Raw genomic sequence first — 6,518 nt, forward strand, 5'->3', positions numbered from 1 at the left:
CCCAGAAAATGTATCAGTTAATACCAACAAATATCGAAACCCCCCTTTTCTTGGGAGCTCAGAAAAATCAATTTGCCATACTTCACCTGGGAATTTACCTCGACTTATGGCTCCTTGGTGTATCTTGGTTCCCGTATTCGGGTTATTTTTCAGGCACCGTTCGCACTGGGATGTTACGTGCTTTATAGTAGTAAATAATTTCGGTCCTGCTATCCTGGTTTGCAAATATTGGTAAAGCGGATCCAAACCCCAATGGGCCTTCTCATGTTCTGCTTTTACAAACTGCCACATCACATTTCCTGGTACTACTAACTGTCCTGTTTCCAATTGACCCCAACCATTTTCTAATATTTTGCCCTTATTTCTTTGAATCCATTTATGGTCTGATTCCTGGTAATCTGGCTTGATACTGATATCCAGGTCTCCTGGTATTAGGGCCGTTATTCCCACTTCCCTAGACCTTGTGGCAGCCAATTTGGCCTCTGTATCTGCCTTTCTATTTCCTATTTCTGGAATAGTATTGCCTTTCAGATGTCCCTTACAATGCATTATGGCCACTTGAGCTGGGAGTTGGACCGCCTCTAGCAATCGCAGAACCTCCTCTGCATGTTTAACTGTTTTTCCTTGTGTAGTCAACAGTCCTCTTTCTTTCCAGATGGCCCCATGAGCATGTACAACAGAAAAGGCATATTTAGAGTCTGTCCATATATTGATTTGCATGTTCTCTGCCAATTCCAGAGCTCGAGTCAGAGCTATCAGTTCTGCCTTCTGGGCTGAAGTTCCTGTGGGCAAGGGGTTCGACTCAATTACCCTTTCTGTAGTAGTGACCGCATAACCAGCCATTCTTACTCCTTGCTTCACGAAGCTGCTGCCATCCGAGAACCAGTTGTCCGCATCTTCGAACGGCTCTTCTTTGAGGTCTGGGCGACTGGAATAGACAGCTTCAATTGTTTCCAGGCAGTTGTGTTCGATGGGTTCTGCCGGGGCTCTTCCTTCTAGAAATGAAGCTGGGTTCACAATGTTAGTTACCTGGATGGTTACGTCATCTGATTCAGCCAGAACGGCCTGGTATTTTAGGAATCTGGAAGGCGACAACCAATGGTTGCCTTTCTGTTCCAGCACAGCCGACACGGTGTGGGATACTAGTACAGTCACCTTTTGGCCCAGCGTGAGCTTCCTGGCCTCTTCTATGTTAATTATCACTGCGGCCACTGCCCTCAGACAGCCTGGCCATCCTTTGCTTACTTCATCTAATCGCTTAGAGAAGTAGGCCACGGCTCTCTTGTGTGGTCCCAGCTGCTGTGCTAGGACTCCTAAGGCCATCCCTTGTCGTTCGTGGGAGAACAGCCAGAATGGTTTTGATACATCTGGGAGACCTAAGGCTGGTGCTCTCATTAGTTCCATCTTCAGCTTCTTGAAGGCTTCTTCTGCCTCGGGAGTCCAAACTAGGATGTTCTTAGCCCCCTTCAACAAATCATACAGTGGTTTAGCGAGTATCCCGTACGGGTAGATCCATAGCCGACACCAACCTGTCATCCCCAAAAAGGCGCGCAGATCTCTCACCGTCTCTGGTTTGGGCATCTGGCAGATGGCCTCTTTCCTAGCTGCTCCCAGGGATCGCTGTCCTCTGGAGACTTCGTATCCCAGGTACACCACTTGTTTCTGTACCAGCTGTGCTTTCTGTTGAGAGACTCGATATCCACTTAAACCCAGGAAATTCAGCAAGGAAATAGTCCATTCAATGCATTCTTCCTCTGTTGCTGTTGCTATTAAGAGGTCGTCTACGTACTGCAGAAGGGTGCCATCTCCCAGCGGCCTTTCCCACTGTTCTAGTTCCTTGGCTAACTGATTCCCAAAAACCGTAGGGGAATTGCACCACCCTTGGGGCAACACTGTCCAGGTGAGTTGGGTCTTTCTTCCACTATCTACAGATTCCCACTCAAAGGCAAAAATCCTTTGACTCTCGAGAGCTAAGGGGAGGCAAAAGAACGCGTCTTTTAAATCTAATACGGTGAACCAGGCCAAATTCTCCTTCAGTCTGGTCAAAAGCGTGTATGGGTTAGCAACTACCGGATGCAATGCCTTAGTTATTTCATTTACTGCTCTCAAATCCTGGACTAACCTATAGGTTCCATTAGGTTTCTTGACTGGCAGGATTGGTGTATTAAAATCTGATTCGCATTCTACCAATAACCCCAGTTCCATAAACCTTCTGATTGTGGGCTCAATCCCTTTCCTATCTTCTATCCTCAGAGGGTACTGTTTCTTTCTCACCGGTTTTGTCCCAGCTTTAAGTTCAACGACAATCGGTGCTGCTTGTTTTGATTTTCCAGGTATATCAGTAGCCCACACCAATGGGTACGTCTTGCTCAGGATTTGCTCGAAATTGTGGCTTTCAGGTTTAGGCTCTACACAACTGATCGTTAGGCTTAAAGCTGTAATCAGTTGTTCTTCATTTACTTGAAACTCCAATTGATCTTTATTAAACTTTATTACGGCCCCCAAGTTCTCCAATAAGTCTCTCCCTAGTAGGGGTTTTGGTGAATTTGGTAAATACAGGAACTGATGAATTCCCATTTGCTTCCCAATTTTGTATTTAATGGGTTTCAAAAAGTAAGCCTTTTCTGGTTGGCCTGTTGCTCCCACAACTTGTACAAATTCATCACTTTTAGGTACAAATTCTTGATTTAAAACCGAAAAGGTTGCTCCCGTATCAATAAAAAAGTCTAATTCCTTTTTACCCTCCCCTAGCTCTATCTTAACCAGTGGGTCTGCTAGGGTACGGCCCACCGGTCCCCTTCATTCACTATCCTGAGGCGTGGTAGTAGTGGTGGCCATTAGCCTTTCCCTTAGCTGGGGGCATTCTCGCTTCCAGTGTCCCGTCTGCAGGCAGTACGCACATTGATTCGGCCCTAACCCGTTTGAATGGGGCTGGAGCCTCCTTCCCCTTCCTGCTGGGTTGTCTCTACCTCTTCCCCTGGTTCCAGGTTCCGAGTAGCCTGTCTTCTGAGCTGCCACTGCTACAGCCACTACTCGAGCTATCCTCCTGTCCTCCTTTTTCTTCTCCTCAACTTCTCTATTATTGTATACTTTCCACGCCTCATTCAGCAGTGTCTCTAGGTTTTTATTTGCCGGGTGCTCGAGCTTTTGTAATTTCTTCCTGATGTCTGGGTTACTCTGTCCCATCATTAACCCTAACAAATGCTGTTTCCCTTCCTCTGTTGCTGGGTCCAGGGGTGTGTATTGTCTCATTGCTGCCCTAAGCCTATCCAGAAATTCTGACGGGGTCTCATCCTTTCCCTGCCTGACATCATACAGCATCGACCAATTGACAGCCTTAGGGATCGCATTACGCAAGCCCATCGCTATCAATTTTCTATACTGCACTAGCCGTTGATAGTGTTCCGCGTTGCCCGGGTCCCACTCTGGTTTACTGCTGGGAAAATTATCTTCTAGTCTCCCCGATAATAGTTGGGCATGTCGCCTCCCCGTTTCCAATACGAGTTCCCTTTCCGTATCTGTCAACTCTGACAACATCACTTCTATATCCTCCCAATCAATATCTAAGTTCTTTGCCATTAGTTCAAACCTCTTTGCTACTCCCTCTGGATTCCTCCTGAAGTTCCTTGCCTCATCCCTCCAATTGTTCAAATCACTCGTCGAGAATGGCACCTTTACTCTAGTCTTTTCCCCTACCATTGGCATAACTTGTCGGAGAGGAGCTATCGTGCGATTCCCTTTCTCCCCTTGCTTTGCTTCCCCCCGTGCCACAGATCTGGTGTAATACGAGTGACTGGTCCCCTCCCCGGGATCTTCTTCCTGTGCCTCAATGCCTTCCCTATTCTTTCTCTTCTCTTTCTTCTTTCCCCCTTCCTGCTCTTCATTTTCCTCTCCTATCTCTATCACACAATCCATCCGATTCTCATCCTGCGTCTGTCGCCTCTTTTGTATCTGCCAGCTCTTATCCTGTCCCGGGCTGCGGTTCCTCTCATCCTCTGCTCCCCCTCCACTTCTCTTATCCTTTATCTGAATTACTATGTTCAGTTTCTGTGAGTTACTCTCTGCCTCCCTTTCGCATGTCTCATTATCATTCTTCTCGCTGTATCTCAATTTAGGGACGTCACCTCCCGGTGAATTGCTTTTATCCCCAGTCCTTGGTGTACTGGTTTCCATTCTACAGACGCCTCCATTTCTGGAGGTGTTGCTATCTCCATATGGACTGAGCTCGGGTATGCTACGTGTCTCCCTTCGGCTCTCTGCTTCTGACCCACTGCCTTCCTCCCCCTCAACTTCCAGTCTGGGTGGGCTGTCAGCATCCATGTAGCTCCCTGGCCCCTGTGGACTATCTAGTCCCTGAGGGCTGTTTTTCCTCTCGTCAATCCCTGATTTTAATGGGCTGCCCTCCTTCCAACTGTTGTCTAGCCTCTGGGGGCTGTGCCCAAACTTAGATTTCCACCATCGTTCTAGTTCCTTTAATGGGGTAGGATCCCCTTGTTCCTCTTTTGGCCTGGGGAGGGGCCCTTCTCGTCCTGGGGCAAATGGATGGTATTCCCACAGGCTTATTTCGCTCTCCTTTCCACTGTCCCTTCTTGTTAACTTAAGACATTGTTGCCCAATGCTACATGCATCGCAGCAACGTTCTTTGGGCTTTGAATCTTTCTTATCTTTTTCCAGGGCTAGTACTAGAGGATCCTGAGGGGCTACATTAATTCCGCACTCTTTTTGCCACTCAGGTTTATTCCTCAAGGTGAAAAACATGTCTGCGTACATCACCTCATCCCACTTATTGAGCCGGCGGAGGAAGAGCATTAGTTGTAAAATGGTATTATAATTAATTGTTCCCTCGGGCGGCCATTTCTCATTATCATCTAACTTATACAATGGCCACCACTGCGTACAATATTTGAGAAGTGTCTTTTTACTTATGTTTCCCCCCGGAATCCCTCCCAGGTCCTTCCAATGCTTTAGGATGCACCCTAAGGGGGTTTTCATATTTACGTCCTTACTCTGTTGACCTCCCATGACTATCTCCTGTATCTGCATTTCCTGTTAACCGAAACAGTCCCTCTCTCGCAACCACGATATGCTGATATATTTTAACACTTCATGCACACAATCTCAATCGCTTCGTCCGTTTCCGACCTGGCTTCTCGCGAAGAACAGGAAATGCGGAGCAGGACTCCCTCTCGCTTCGCAGCTACGCTGCGTCTCACTCACCCTCACATACAACACACACTTATAAAATAAAATTGTTTTACCAGGTTTGGTCACAAAAAAAGTCGCCCACAAACTGTGAGGTACCGGCTTCCCAAATTCAAGGCACGTAGACAGCACAATGCGCGTTTCAATCTATTACATAAAGAGTGACAAGATGTCTCCTATAAAACTTTGCAACAAACACATAAAACGAACACACAAAACACATACAAACACCAATGGTACCAAAACCTATGATGTTCGAGATATCGAACACAAATGGTACCAATTAGGGACAAACACCAATGGTACCAAAACCTATGATGTCCGAGATATCGAACACAAATGGTACCAATTAGGGACAAACACCAATGGTACCAAAACCTATGATGTCCGAGATATCGAACACAAATGGTACCAATTAGGGATTTTTACCAGGGCGTCCCCTGGTTTACCCTTCGGTGGTCACGTCTGACCCCCGTGTCCCAATAAAGCGCTTTACACCAAAACCAATAAACAATTAAAAATACCTCTTAATTGGAGCAGGAGATGCAGGGAATCCTTCCTCTGCCGAAGAGCGCTGGTCCGGGAGGGGAGTCTCTTCTGACAAAAATCCGTCAGGGGCCCCAGAGGGTCCCGGCCCCGGACCGGCTCTTCGGAGGGAACCCCTCAAAGTCTGGGTCTCCTGTTTGGTCCCACCTGGGTCGCCAGAACTGATGCCGAATTTTGCCCCAAAAGGCGATAAAATAACTGTCTAAGAGACTCAGTTTAAGTCAGATAGACAGGAGGTATTTTATTAGCAACGTGCACGTTGGGGAAATCTCTAAAGGGATTTTTCCAAAGTCTTACAGCAAAAGCGTGCCTTTTATACAGTTTTAGGTTTGGGATTACATCATGTCCATGCATATTCATATGGGGCGTGCCGTAGGCGGAGCGTGGGCGGAAACTTCTGTTTTGAGGATCTTTTCGGGGGTCGTTCCGGTCGGCCTTCATCGTGGGCGAGGGTCTTCGAGGAGTCTTCCTCTTTAAACTTTTGAACTTCTCTCCAAATTTGGTCCATTCCCGGTGTAGTTGGCTGAGTTCCTAAGCTTTGGCCAGGCTCCTAGGGTCAACTTGACATATTGGCATTAGGCATGCTTTAGCTTTGGCTCGAAGTATGCTTTGTCCGGTGGTTTTCATCCTTATCTTCTTCTCTTGTCATTGTGTTCCTAGTCCTAGCCAATTTATTGCTCCGGGTGTTTCCTAAATGCTATACTTTCTTCAAATGCTTCACATTCTATATTTTAACCCATTATTTCTCGAAGGCTATCTATTTTATGGCT

Source organism: Poecile atricapillus, chromosome W, assembly GCF_030490865.1.
Source record: "Poecile atricapillus isolate bPoeAtr1 chromosome W, bPoeAtr1.hap1, whole genome shotgun sequence".
Taxonomy (NCBI): Eukaryota; Metazoa; Chordata; class Aves; order Passeriformes; family Paridae; genus Poecile; species Poecile atricapillus.